The sequence below is a fragment of the Octopus bimaculoides genome, chromosome Z (assembly GCF_046866305.1).
Source record: "Octopus bimaculoides isolate indiv1 chromosome Z, ASM4686630v1, whole genome shotgun sequence".
NCBI lineage: Eukaryota > Metazoa > Mollusca > Cephalopoda > Octopoda > Octopodidae > Octopus > Octopus bimaculoides.
The window spans coordinates 22,744,329-22,759,391 of record NC_142944.1 but is presented as its reverse complement, the minus strand read 5'-3'; the positions used below and the strand labels follow the sequence as shown (position 1 = coordinate 22,759,391).

Below are 15,063 nucleotides of genomic sequence, written 5' to 3'. Positions count from 1 at the left end.
CCATGCTACCATGGTCGAAATATTACAAGTTCACTGCCTGATCATCATCACTGCCAATGTTTGTTCCACTTCCCATCTGCTCAAGAACCAGATTGTTTGTTCTGCAGTCCTAAAGTACAGCATACATTTGTAGCACATTTTCTCCAACACCCTCATTTGCATGGTGTCAGCCATCCTGTAGGATTCATACTTCCACACCTTCCCAACACTATTGGACAGATTAGGCTTTTTATAAAGTGTTAAAAATGTTTTTAAATACTAGGAACATCATTTATATTTTCAGTACAACTTCATTAGTACTGTGCAAAAAAAAGAGAAAAAAAAAAACTCTTGTACACTCTGGAGATATGGAATTGACAGAAAGCTAGGTAGTGAGCTGGCAGAAACATTAGCATGCTGGGCAAAATGCTTAGCGGTATTTTGTCTGTCTTTGCGTTCTGAGTTCAAATTCCGCCGAGGTCGACTTTGCCCTTCATCCGTTCAGGGTCGATAAATTAAGTACCAGTTACACACTGGGGTCGATGTAATCTACTTAATCCCTTTGTCCATCCCTGTTTGTCTCCTCTATGTTTAGCCCCTTGCAGGCAATAAAGAAATGAGAAAGCTAGTTGTGTTCCACCAAAGATGCTTGAGAAGGATTGTAAGAACATACTGGCAAGACCACATAAACAATGAAGATATTCTAAAGAGGACCAATAAAAGACCATTTAGCAAAATCTTCACAGAACAATGATTACAACTAGCAGATCACATACTCAGGCTACCAGAACAATGACAGCCTAAAACAGCTTTCAAATGAACACCACCAGAGGGAAAAAGAAAGAGAAGAACTGACAAGAAGCCAATACCATGAGGGTGGAGGTTGGGAAAATTGCAACCAACTTCTGTGATTTCTTAACTTGCTGCCCAATGTGCTCAAGTGTACAGGAGGAAGAGATACTGGTACACTTTCTCTCTCTCTTGCTGTAAAGTGGTTGATATTAGCAAGAGCATCAAGCTATAGAAACCATACCAAAGCAGATACTGGAGCTTGGGTCAATCCTCTTACTGAACCATCTAATCTATGACAGAATTGAAGATGGACATTAAATGATGATGAAGACAATTAAGAGCAAAACCTGTTTGAAGTATGATATAACAAAAATACAATAAAAAATCAAAATCAATTTTATTTATAAAAGATATTTTCAGTCGTGATTTAGATTATAAAACAAGGTCATTTTGTTTTAAATACAAGTTGATAGTCTAAAGGTTAAAATACAATAATAAGAATAATAAGAATCAACAACAACTCTTTGTTGAGTAGCTTAGACTTATGACAAACATTCCACTTGTTCATAGATTTTGATTTAAACAAAGAATTTTTCTCCTGATTAGAATTACAATGGCATATATTTCAGGAATGGATTTTTAGCTGTGGTTGCTTCATATTTTCTCAAAATATTACAAATGGCATGTTTGTTTAGATTTTAGTCTGAGTTGTAGGGGAACAATGCTGTAATAGCTTTGTTGGGGAGATAATTTTTATTTCTTTAAGTCAATATCAGCAAAAGGGGAGGGAGACGAACATACAAATAGAGACAAGTGTGACGAAGGGAAAGCTATAGCAGTTCTGGAGATAAAGATCAAAATGCTTAATGCAAGTTTTTAGTGAAGTGAGAAATTAGAGGACTGAGGGTAGGTGGCAATTGCTTATGGTACACTTGGTTCAGAAGTGAGAAACAATAGAGCAACAAGGATCTAAGGGTTCAGAATCAATAGGATTGAAGGGAGAAGGTGAAGAAAAGCAACTTTTGCTTTCAGTCAGAGTCAGTGGAACCACTGTAATAATGATAACAGAAATAAAGAAGATACACAACACAATTATGAACCACCCTCATCCAGCAGATGTATAAGACCAAAGGCAATCTAGCTGTGATCATCCCATCTTTTACCTCTGTACAGAGAAACCACGATAACATTTTCAAATGTTTCCCCCACCCCTTAAGACAGTAGGGTCTGGTTTGAGGGAGATTTAGCTGTTATTTTTAGCAGGTCAGGCAACTATGTAGACAAACACTCACTTACTGTAAGAAAGATTATGAATCAAGATGGATGGGATTTCTGTCTGTAGGTAATCAATAATATCCATCATTGGGTGATTGGTCTTTAGAATAAAGGCATTATAAACGTTATTCAAAAACGGTTGTGAAATTAAATGGCTGCAACTGTGAATCAAAACTGAACTGTAAGATCTTCAGTTTACTGATGCTCACTTCAAGAATAAAGTGGCAGGAGCACTGTGTAATCAATAAGTGTTTCATTAATTTGCAGTGCTGAGTCCAAGTCTGCCTATGAAACAAACTAAACTCTGTGACCACATATTAATCATTTCAATCACCATTATGGTAAACGGTTTTAACAGAATAGACAAGTGAAGGTGTAACCTCCTTGTGGTTGCCTACTTAACTGAGTTTTGTGCACAGCACTAATCTTCCAGCCCATGAGTCAGTTTGCAGCTTCTGCCATTTAGAAAGAAAGAACGAACCAACCAACCACCACCCAATATATATATATATATATATATATATATATATATATATATATATATATATATATATATATATATGCACACACATTCATACCATATACACACATACATGTATGTATGTGCATTACAGTATCAACCAGACTATGAGATGGGATGCAGTGCTAGTCGCAATGCACTTCACATTGTTTCAGCTTTGAATGATGCAACTCCACTAGATAAATAGGCCAACTATTCCTTCTGAACCAGTCCACTTCAGGGTTAGCCATTTACAGATAAGTGAACTGAACCAATACAGAATGAAGTGTTTTGATCAAGCATACAATACATTGCTGGTCTGGAAATTGAAACCGTGATTAGGGTGTTCCACTCACAATCACACAAACAACTAGGTCATGTACCTTCAAAATACATATATATATATATATATATACACACACATACACTCATACATGCATATACATATGTGTAGCATATATGTGCTTGTCATAAGATGCCCAGTTGGCAAAGATTATTATATCATTATAGAGATTAATATAGTACATGATGGGATTTGACATGAAAAGGTTGATGAAAGAGAGAATCAAATGAAACATAAAAGCCTGAGTAGAATTGGTAGGAGCTTAGCTAACTCTAGGGAGCAGAGGCCATTATAATGGCATATGGCGTCAGTAATTGCTCAGGGCAAGCAGTTGGTGACCTTTATATAGTAAAACACAAAAACTAAGCGAAACACAGGTGCATGACTGAGTTAAAGGCAGATCTATTTCTGCTTTTATGGCACATGAAGAAAATGGTGTTGTAGAAATGTACGCAGCACATGTAACACAGCAGTACTATGCATAGCTTAAATACTGAGATTGAAAAGCTGGGGTGAATTATGCCTACCTAATCTACAAAAAAATAATCAGACTAACCTTTACAATTTTACTGATTCTGGTGCATATTTTGCCATGCAAGGAAAATGTTGCTTTCAATCTATTTTATTCAAGGTAGGCACTGCCTACTTTGCCTACCTAGGCAGCACATCTCTGGTAGAAACAGTAGAGAAGAGAGGATACAGTATACCTGTTAGCTGAGGCTGGAATGTATCAGTGAAGGAAATTTTTGCCAGTCAATCAGGTGATTATTTTCTGGATGCTGTCTAGAATGTATGTCCAGCTATAACACTGCTCTACTGTAACAAAACCAAAAAAAGTGTGTCCCCAGGACAATCCTGTCTCGAGTCTTAGTATTCATAGGGTCAGTCAGTTACCCAGTTCCCATGGCATAGGTGTTTAAGTAACCAAGATCACAACATTCCCCCTGAATGAACTGCCAGTCTGTTGCATAGTTACTCATTTACAGTTGAGTGCACTGGAGCAATGTGAAATGAAGTAACTTGCTCAAGAACACAATGCACCATTCAGTCCAAGAATCAAAACCATGATCTTGCAATCATGAATACAACAGCTTAACCACTAGGCCACATATATACTCCAGTTGTAGGAGCAATATTTTTATAGTGGGTTTCATGTGTTCTTCGTGGAATATCAATTATTGATGTAAACACTAAACTTTACATGTTTCTGTGGTCGATAAAATATTAAAGACAGAAGAGTGGGAGAAGTGGAGATCAAATTGTTAACACTTAACATACTCTTCAACACAAAATACAGGAGGAAAATGCTTGTAGATGCCATACTTATCAGAAAATGTTAGAAGAAAAATGCTTTAATATTCTATAGGAGTTTAACAAAAAGTGGCAATGGCAATTAACTGCATGATAGTCATTATTACATGACACTGACCCAACTCTCTCTCTGTGTATATAATCCCAACCAGATAGTTCCTGGTTCAGTTCCACTGCATGGAAACTTGGGCAAGTATCTTCTACTATAGCCCTGGGCTGACCAAAGCATTGTGAGAGGATTTGGTAGACAGAAACTGAAAGAACCTCATTGAGTATATGTACATATATCAGTTAATGTACACTGTATAAAGATGAGAGATAATAGTTTCTTGCTATGAAAACATAGTTAGGCAGGATTTTGTAACACGTATGTCTTGAAGCAATATTCAGGGTTTGGAGACAAAAGGGACAGTATAAAAAGCTGTTTAGCCACATGTCTTCATAAACTGTTTGTAGTTCTCATCTTTATACAGTATACATTAAATATTTATCTCTCACTGGATGATATAGTTTTTTTTGTTGATCTTACTTAACAGAACAGTAAATTATATATGTATGTACATATCTATGTGTATGTGTTCTTATCTTTCTCCCCCAACTGGTGTTAGCTTATGTCTCTGTAACTTAGTGGTTTAGCAAAACAGACCAATAGAATAAGTACCGGGATTTAAACAAATAAGTACTCGAAGTTGAATTGTTTGACTAAGCCCTTCAAGGCGGTGCCCCAGCATGGCCACAGCCCAATGACTAAGACTAGATAAAAGATGTGTGTGTGTGTGTGTGTGTAATATAGCTGGCACTGCAGGGGATGCTCTTTTCATCAGTTGTTAACTTGAAATAACAATGATCATAGCACTTTCCAACAGTATTGTTTTCCCCTAAATATAAAAGAAAAACTTCAAGAATTGAATTACATAATTGGCCTAAAAATTAATTTAAAACAAAAAAAAAATGTTGACAGACAATGCTTATATTGTTTTCCTAAAAATAGTAACACAAGTTCCACAGTAGTAGTGAAATTTGGATTTATTTAAAATGCTGATGAAATATAAACAAAACATGAGAAATTTTTTAAAATATCAGCATTTTGATAACAATTATCTTGTTGTCTGGAAGAAAACTGTCCAACTGGTACTTGACATTGTTTGCATAATGGGAACTTTACCTTTTGTAGTAGGACTGGTTTTAGTACAAGGATTTCTTACTGTGACACAAAGCCACAAATTTATAAGAGAGATAGTAATATTGTATAAACAGACCTCAGTACAACACTGGTATTACTTTTATTAACCACACATGGATAAAAGGCAACAATATCCATTGTGGAATTTAAAGTTTGGGAATATCATTTACATCACATCTCTGTAGAATGGAACTACATATTGTAAAGTCTGGAGATATGTGTGCTGCATGGCAGAACTTTGAAACCAAGAGTATGATTTTCTTTAAGCATCAATTTGTAGCATAAAAAATCTTTTAGTCTCTATTCATTATTGACCCTTTTGTTACCATATTTCTGTTGAAATATACTTTACCTCAACTGATTTGAAAAATTAATGAAGAATTTTGTCAAATAACTTTGTTGTTATTAAGCTGATGAAATTTTGATGCCAGGTTCTAATTTAGATCATTTCAAATCAGGAAATCTGTATCATGCAACTGAGAGCAGTTTGAGGTGGGTTGGTACTAAGAAGGTTAAATCAATTTAAGGGTGAGTCTTGAAGTAGATACAGCTACAAATAGTAACAGATAACATATACTGGATTAAAAACCCTTGGTTGGGAAAAAATAGTCAAAGGTTATGGACACAAACCAACAACACAGTTACTATTAAAAAATCATGATGGAGGTAGGATTAGGAGAGCATAAAACAAAGAATGGGTAGGGTGAGAACAAAATGCTATGGCTCTTTATGATCTGAGTTATATCAGTGATATATAAGGATTCGTATAATCAGTAAATTTGTCCCTCCCTGTTCCCACAAGAAAATTTTTAAATATCTGGCTTTTGGCATATTTAAGAAATCGTTCTTTAGTTACACTGCTTTACATTCCCTGTTCAAACCCAACCAGATTTCGACATTAGCTTCCATTGTTCCAGGGTTAAAAGATGTATCAGTCAACTTAGGGTTAAAGTGACACTGAGCCATTCTAAAACCAGAAGTGTGTGACCCTTGTGCCAATGATTAAAAGTAGACACGCTAATTATATCTATCTCCTATTCTCATCACTCTTATGACAAGGCGAAATTGTTAGTGTCAGGCAAAATGCATTGCCCTATTTGTTGCAGTTCTTTACATTGAGTTCAAATTCTGTCAAGGTAACTATGCCTTTCAATTCCATCAGGGTCATATAAAGCAATGGTCTGAGGTAGACATAATTAAACCCTACCCCAAAATTTCAGGCCTTGTATCTTTACTGGAAACAATTGTTGATGTTATTACCTCAGCCTTAGTGAAGGTGGAGGTATTGTTTTCAGTGTGTGTGTGTGTTTATTCATGAATAAGATATCTCAAGAACCGCTGGATGGATTTGAATGAAGCTTTCAGGGATGTTTGGCCTTGTGACTGGCACAAACTGATTAGATTTTGAGATCAATCTTGTACCAGACAAGGATTCTGGATTATTTGTTATATTTACTTTACAGGAAGTATTACAATCTTACATTGACTTTCAAGTCTTTCTCTGATTATCTCCCTTGAAAGCATGCTCATGGTCTCCACGTAAGTTATGATGGCATTGCTGTTTCCAAAGTTTAGTTTAGTTTCTCTATTAATTTTACTCGCGTCTCTATCTTAGTAGAAACTGTTGGATAAAGAAATCAAACTACAGAAATAAGACTAACATATTCAGTAACAACAATAAATTTGATTTATCCTCGACAATTTTGAGTTTTACCAATTTTTTAATATATCACTCCTGTTTAAAACCTCTTACCTACTTGACAATTGCATTTCTAGTTCTGCTTTGAAGGTAGCTTTTCTTCTTGGACTCACGTTTTTGTGCACAATGTTGTTGTTAAACCTCTGTTAACAGCACCATATGCAGGTCCTTTCCATTTTCTTTCATGCATGAATAAATTTTTCACTATATACTTTAATGGTTGTAAAGACACTATGTCAGGGGATAGACTAAAAAAAGGCCTTCATAGAGAAAACTGTCCCTGTTCCCACTGCAGACGACACATGCACAGCATTACAAACTCAACCCACACATTCACCTTCACATTCCATGATACCATTGGGATCAATCAGGTACCAGACAAGGATTTTGGATTATTTTTCCAGTTTCTTTTAGTTAATTTTTGAGAGCAGTTGGGTTCATTTTTAGTATTTTCGTTTGTGAGAGCAGTCAAGTTTATTTCAGATGTTCTCATTTTATAAATAATTTCCGGCTAACCGTTGAGAGGACATTGGTGTTGCCTTGGCAGAGGTTTGCACTTTCTCTCTTTACTTGTTTCAGTTATTTGACTGTGGCCATGCTGGAGCACCACCTTTAGTCGAGCAAATCGACCCCGGGACTTATTCTTTGTAAGCCTAGTACTTATTCTATCGGTCTCTTTTGCCAAACTGCTAAGTTACGGGGACATAAACACACCAGCAAGGTTGTCAAGCAATGCTAGGGGGACAAGCACAGACAAACACACGCACACATATAGATATATATATATATATACATATATACGACGGGCTTCCTTCAGTTTCCGTCTACCAAATCCACTCACAAGGCTTTGGTCGGCCCGAGGCTATAGTAGAAGACACTTGCCCAAGGTGCCATGCAGTGGGACTGAACCCAGAACCATGTGGTTGGTAAGCAAGCTACTTACCACACAGCCACTCCTGCGCTCTTGTTTTTATTATTATTATTAGAAGTCTGCTTGCAGGTGCCAACTGTTTACAACCAGTGGACTGAGGTGATACCTTCAATTGTCAAGCACATTTCTAAGTATTCTAACTGTTCCAAGGAATGTTGCTTTCTGTAAGTGCCCCACACTGATATTGCCCACTAATATTTTAAAAAATAATTTTCAATTCTAGTGTTTACAGTACCAAACGTTCTGATTAGAACTGGGACCACCTCAACCTTTTCCATTACCCACAACTGTTTTATCTCCCATGCTAGAGTTCATATCTCTCAATCAACTTCAATTCTTTGTCACAAACCTTACAGTCAGCTGGACAAGTCACATTTAAAATAAAACAGTTTGTTAACCATTATAATATCTGGTTTATAGTGTTCAATTTCATGCTCACATTGTACCATAAAGTCACATAAAATTTTAGTATGATCATTTTCTACAATGCCATCTGGTTTGTGCTTATACCACAGGCTTGTTCTTTCAAGACTGTATTTTCTATGCTGCCTATATGCTATGGAATGTATGAAGATGAAACACCAAAGTTTGAACTCCAATAGCTACACTTCACTGATGGAGTTGAATTAACTTTCAGTGTTGCTTGTTCCTTACATCTGAGTCAAACCATCTAAAAAGGATTTTCAAAGAACTTGAAACATATTGTAGACAAAAACAAAACATTGATAGAGGTGTCCTTGGGGGAGGGGCAGATGACATTCTGGCTGAAGAAAGATTTGGTAAAAATGCTTAATATGGAATGAATAGAGAAGAAACAACAGATATAAGAGGGAAACGGGTACATCAGTACGCAAGGCTTGAGATGGTACATAGTTTTCTAGTAGAGATAAAGGAAATTGTTTCCCCAAGGCATGGAATAAATGTTACTTGAAATTTTAAGCCTTTAAAAAGGGAGAAATTCAAAAATTAAAAATTTTTGCACAAATCTTCAATTTGGCTTAACCTATGAGAATGAAATGTTCAGGAAATATCTCACAGAAATAAATGGTGAAACTTTGAAAAAGATCTGAGAATATAACCAATAGATCCCTGTTAAACTTGGCTGAAATGACCCAGGGTTCATTCTAGTAGCAATAGAAAGGACAGAGAAAAAAAACAGTGAGTTTGTGTGCCAGTGTTGGTAATATATCCAATAAATATTTCAGAAACTAACAACAGCACAAAGCAATCAACTTTGCACTGTAATACTGAAAGAAGTGAGAGTTCAACGTTTTGGATTGCTTTTTGTCGAGAAAGAGAAAGGGAAAAAAAGAAGGTTCAGTAATAGTCGTATGGGAGACGATATTAGAAAATATGGTTGTTGGTTAATGAATCCTTTGCCAATCAGTAAAACAGTCCACTTTTTGATATGGACTCGGATATTTGTTGTTTCTAGACAGTAGGAACTTGTCAGATATCAGAGGTAGTCGACTGTGGATGCTTAACAGATCAGTGCTCAAATATTTTCTGATCGTGAAAAGGAATAAGTTCTTTGAGACACATGGAAAGAGCTTCCACTTTGAATAAGCCTGTATTATATATCCTTCGTGAAAATTTAAGAAACTACACCATATACAATATCGACAACACAATGTATTTAAAGTTGAAATTTAAGAAATAAGTATATTTGAGTATTTTTGACTGGCAACCATATAAAGAAAAAAACGCATCGATGTTACTATCAAGTAAATAAAAGACTGGTTCTCAGTTTTATCTGAAGACAGAATCATCCATATAGAGAATAAGAAGTCCAGACAAAACCAGCTAGAGTCCAACAGAATGTTATTACAATTCTTCAGCTTGATAAGTGATATTTGATCTGAGAGTGTGTGTTGAAACAAGCAATTCCACGATAGTTATATTTAGCCATTTAAAACATAACACTGTTAAGATATTCACTTATTGCACATGCAAAAGACGAAAGAAAAGGCTTCGATATTTAATTATCAGAATAAGTGACTATAACAGTATGTGAGTATTTTAAATAGCGTTGAAATACACGACCCTACCATGGTACAATACAAATATTATTTAATGTAACTTTCTCGAAGGTGAAATCTGACAAAAGAAAAGAGAGCCAGATATGTCAACATATTGTAAGCGTTTCTTTTCTTTCTTACAATGAATGCCTTTAAGTTGCTAAAGTAGTAATTTGGTGCAAAGAGAAACTTACTAAGTGAAGAGGGTGGAGGAGGTGGTAGTTTTAATTGCTGACAATTGCTGACTGAACATAAAAGAGCAGTGGGGGAATGTACGATACAAACGTACACACACATGTATGAGTGTGTAAATAAATGTTGGTGGGTGAAGATTCTAACATGTTATTACATCACGGCAAAACAACATAAGTGGTTTGTGAAAAGGGGTTACTTTCTTTCATTCTTTTCTAAACAACCTTATATCTTCGGGGGATGTTCAGAATATAAGGGTATAGTGGAAGGGAGGGTTCTGTCATTGTTCCATTAAGTTAAAACTGAAAGAAAACCACTTATTTCTCTGCTCATTAACCGAGGTCGGGAGAAAACAAGACAGAAGAAAAATAAATAAATGAAATAAAGCAAATAACAATATCGGAGAAAAGAGAGTGAAGGAAAAATTTTAATATTTCGTCAGTTGTCAGAAGAATAGAAAGGAAAGAAGGTAAAACAGGTAGTCAGGCCTGTTTAGGTGTATAGCAGCAATTTAACTTTGAAACCCAGTCTGTTTCTAGAATGAAAACAATAACACGAGCTGATTCTACATACCACCACCACCACACAAACATTCAGTAGCAACTACTTCCAAGCAAGACCTGTTAACAAGAAAATGAGAAAGCCATTTATTTAACTCTAATTCTTTTCCTGTACTCTTCTACACCTTTCTTTCTGCTTTTCTTTAGCATACACATTAACAACTGCTGGATTCGATGACTAACAGTCGATAGTTTAACAGTCAATCCAAGTGAACTATTGAAAAAAAAAAGAGGGACAGACAGTACAAATAATGTGTGTGTGTGTATATATATACAAACACATACATACGTTACTCGCTCCTTTAATTTCCCTTCTTATTTCTCCCTCTTTCATTCGTTCCTCTCTCTCTCTCTCTCTCTCTCTACTTCTGCTTCGGGGAAACTTTTAAGTAATGAGGGAAGGGCGAGTTACAGGGTGTTTTGATGTAATCAAATTAAACTCACCATGACTGAAAGGGTTTAGGCGAAATAAACCGGCACACCATAAACAAGTAAATCCAGGTGTGACCAATCCAAAAAACTCGGCGCGTAATATGTATTAAAAAATAGTATCTTGTCGAAAGAACAAGAAAGAAAAGAGAATAAGTGTATAATAGAAAGCACTTGTTGGTTTAGTTTCCCTTATTTTCTTTTTCTTTTGTCTCTTGTTTTTCTTCTTTCTACATACACCTTCACGAAACAAACGAACCTGTGAAGTGACAGACAAGTGAGGGGTACGTTTTGTCTTTTCTTTTTCTTTTATACTCCACCACTATGTGTCTCGTTTTTTGAATGGTCGTCCCATTTCAAGTGATATTTACATAAAGGAGAGTAAAACAATGGACTTCATAATATTCCATAAATGTCACAGAACATTTCGAAAAACCTTGTGTTTATTTTTTCTTCTCTTCCACCAATTTTACATTTCTGGTAAGGCGCTTGGAGTTGTTTGGTTTGGTAAATTAGTTGGTAAAATAGTAGCAACATATTGAATTGGACTGTGATTTATAATGTGATGTGACATGTGGACAGTCTTTGTAAGTGTTGACACTTGTTTTGTTTTGTTTTTTTATTTTCGTCGTTGTCGTCCTTCTTGTTCTTTCTTTTGTTTTGTTTTTGTTTTTGCCTAATCTTTTGTTTTACTACGTAGGCATTTCTGAAACACACGCACACACTGTCAATGATGGCTTCACAGTGGTTTACGAAAATAAAGAAAGAGAAGGATAGAGTTAGATAGAGATATTTTAGAGAGAGAGAGAGAGTGTGTGTGCGATAAAGAGCTTACATGTGAGTGGCGGCGGCGGCAGGAAAGTGATACACATGTAAGGTAGTAACTGTAAATATCAGTTTGCTTATCATTTGTTGTCACTGCTTTAATTATAAAGGATAACCTGATCTGTAACTTTATACCACAGTAATAGGAGAGAGAAACAAGTGTGTGTGTGAGAGAGAGAGTGCGCGCATACGCACGTGTGTGTATTTCGGGACGAAGGTAGGGTTTCAATTTTGTACCTTTTCAGCCGATAATAGATTTAATTAGAGAAACAGGGCTACAAGGGACGTCGATGTTATGTCACCCTAATTCGAACAGCTGTATTAGAATAAATAAGAAAATGACAAAAAAAAAAAAGGAAAGGAAGGAAATAACAGTATCAGTCAATTAAAAAGACAATAAGAAACTGATATATAGGAAGGAAAGATGTTGACCCTACGCCAGGTTATAATGAAAATTACATACACACACAAGCTCCAATGAGGGACTCTATGTAATGTCTCTCGAACTGCTAGAAATAGCAGTACATTTCCCTTCAATACATCTTACAGCCTTAAAAATAAAAGGAACACTGACCACATAGTCTGATAAACAAACAAGATGGTCATGGATGGAATGCCTTTAATCACTGATTTACTTAATCGGGGCTAACTTAAGGCGAAAACAGACACAGACAATCTTTCAGTCTATCTATCTATCTATGTGTGTGTTATGTCAGTGCAAGTGTGTGTGTACCTACCTATCAGTCTATATATTTGTACATAGATACATACATATAATATAATATAATATATATATATATATATATATATATATATATATATAGTGTTTGTGTATATATTGCATATACCGGGAGTTGAAATTCAATGAGAGAGGAGGGAAGAAAAGAAAGTGAAAAGTGAGTGAGAAGGAAGAACAAGCAGAATGTAAGTAGGAAAGACGTAAGTAGGAAGCTTGGTGTTATTGAGAAGTTTTCTGTTCGTAATGAAGTGTATGTAGGGCGGTGATGAAGGGTGTAGATGTGTTTGTTGGTGAAGTAACAGATAGGCATGTTTTGAGTATTTACAGAAAAATTCAAGTACCTATGTTGGAAGGAGAATACCTCTTATTTACAGACATATATCCCACCCTTATCTCTCTCTCTCTCCCCCCCTCATTTCCGACTTTCTGATTGCCTTCTACGATGTCTATCTATTGTGAAGGCGCGTGGTTTAGTGGTTGGGGTATTCGGGCCACAATCGTAATGACGTGAGTTTGATTCCTGGCGGCGCGTTATGCTCTTGAGCAAGAGACTTTATTTCATGTTGTCCCAGTCTACTCAGCTGGCAAAAATGGGCGGAGGTAAAGAATACGTACACCACCCATTTTCGGTGTAACAAAAACCCTAACCCCTAAACACCGGGTGTACGTATTCTTTACTTTCGCCGCAAAAATGAATGGTATCTGTAATTCAAAGAGCCCAGTTCTGTTACATTCTGTGTCACGTTGAATCCACCTGAGAACTACGTTAAGAGTACACGTGTCTGTGAAATGCTCAGCCACTTGCATGTTTATCCCACAAGCAGAGTATTCTGTTGATCGGACCAACTGGAGCACACGTCGTCGTAACCGATGGATTATCTATCTGTCTGTGTAGATAAATAACTATACAATCACTACACACATATACACATACTTCTATTCATATACATGTTTATACACACACACACACACACACACACACACACACAATCATCATCATCATCGTTTAATGTCCATGTTCCATACGGGCATAGGTTGGACAATTTAATAGGACCTGATAGGTCCAAGGACTGCATCATGCTTCAGTGTCTGCTTTGGCATGGTTTCTACAGCTGGATGCCCTTCCCAATGCCAACAACTTTACAGAGTGTACTCTGCTTTTTTGTGCCACCCAGTACATGGGAGTATACTGGGAACGTCCAACGTTTCTGATAAAGACCTTCTTCAAGGTTAAGATTACGGGAAGGAAAAAGGAAATTTCACAGTTTCTCTTGCTTTCCCAAATAATATAAGTACCACTAGTCTTTTTGCAATGTATTTGTACATACATACACACACACACACATTTACAGTTTAATGAAATTTTTATCCAGTAACTCTGGAACATTAGGCTTTGAGCTAGCAATGTGGATATTCATCTAACAATTAGTCAATCAGGATTTCTTTAAGTGCAGCAACTAAAATGATTGATGACACCAAATTGATGCCACTCATTGCCTCCCTAATGTATAAGTTCTATTGACTCACAGGGAATTCATCCATTTTTTGCAGGTTTTATTTTCACTGGAGAAGACCTGTAGGACACAGTGGTTGGTACCACTCACTCAGCCATGAGTAAGTACTGGATTACAAGATTACCAACAGACCTGGCATATATAAGTGAAAAAGAGAGAGGGTATAGAATATTGTAGTAGAAGCTGCTTATTATGATCATTTTAGAATTGAACCTTTCAGATAACAATAACTCACTGATAACATTGAGCAGAGAAAATGACTAGAATTGGAATGTATTTGGGATTTACTGTTGACAACAATAACCATTTGATAACATTATCTATGATAATAAGCAGGTTTTGCTGTATGTATATATATATATATATATATATATATATATATATATGCTAAATGTGGTGGGTATTTTACAGATAAGAAAGTAAGTTTCAAATGTAGCAAAGCTGTAAGAACAGCAAAGAAAGATTGGGAATTTACCCTTATAAGACAGAAAAAAGTTTCAGGGTGGTTCTTGGTGTTTGGAAGGTCATCCAGCTGTAAAAAAATCATGCCAAAAGAGGCAGTAAAGCCTAGTGCAACCCTCTGGCTTGCCAGCTCCTGTCAAAACACCCAATTCGTGCCAGCATTGAAGGAGGACATTAAACAATGACGATGATGATATTGATTATATATATATATATATATATATATATATATATATATATATATAAATTTAAGGAATGGAGAAAACGCATGTTATAATTGCAATTATAACATGCGTTTTCTCCATTCCTTAA

The 15,063-nt window shown here is 36.0% G+C and overlaps 1 protein-coding gene and 1 long non-coding RNA gene across 2 annotated transcripts in view; one reads left to right on the top strand and one right to left on the bottom strand.

The window, feature by feature from the left end:
* The window catches only part of LOC106870681 (uncharacterized), a 363,307-nt gene that overhangs the window by 275,943 nt on the left and 72,301 nt on the right, over positions 1–15,063 (bottom strand). The window lies entirely within an intron of this gene.
* Positions 12,882–15,063, top strand: part of LOC128249619 (uncharacterized) — a 17,777-nt gene continuing 15,595 nt past the window's right edge. The window contains exons 1-2 of the long non-coding RNA XR_008265735.2: positions 12,882–12,975; positions 14,327–14,389. This is a non-coding gene — a long non-coding RNA (uncharacterized LOC128249619). The remainder of the gene's footprint in view (positions 12,976–14,326; positions 14,390–15,063) is intronic.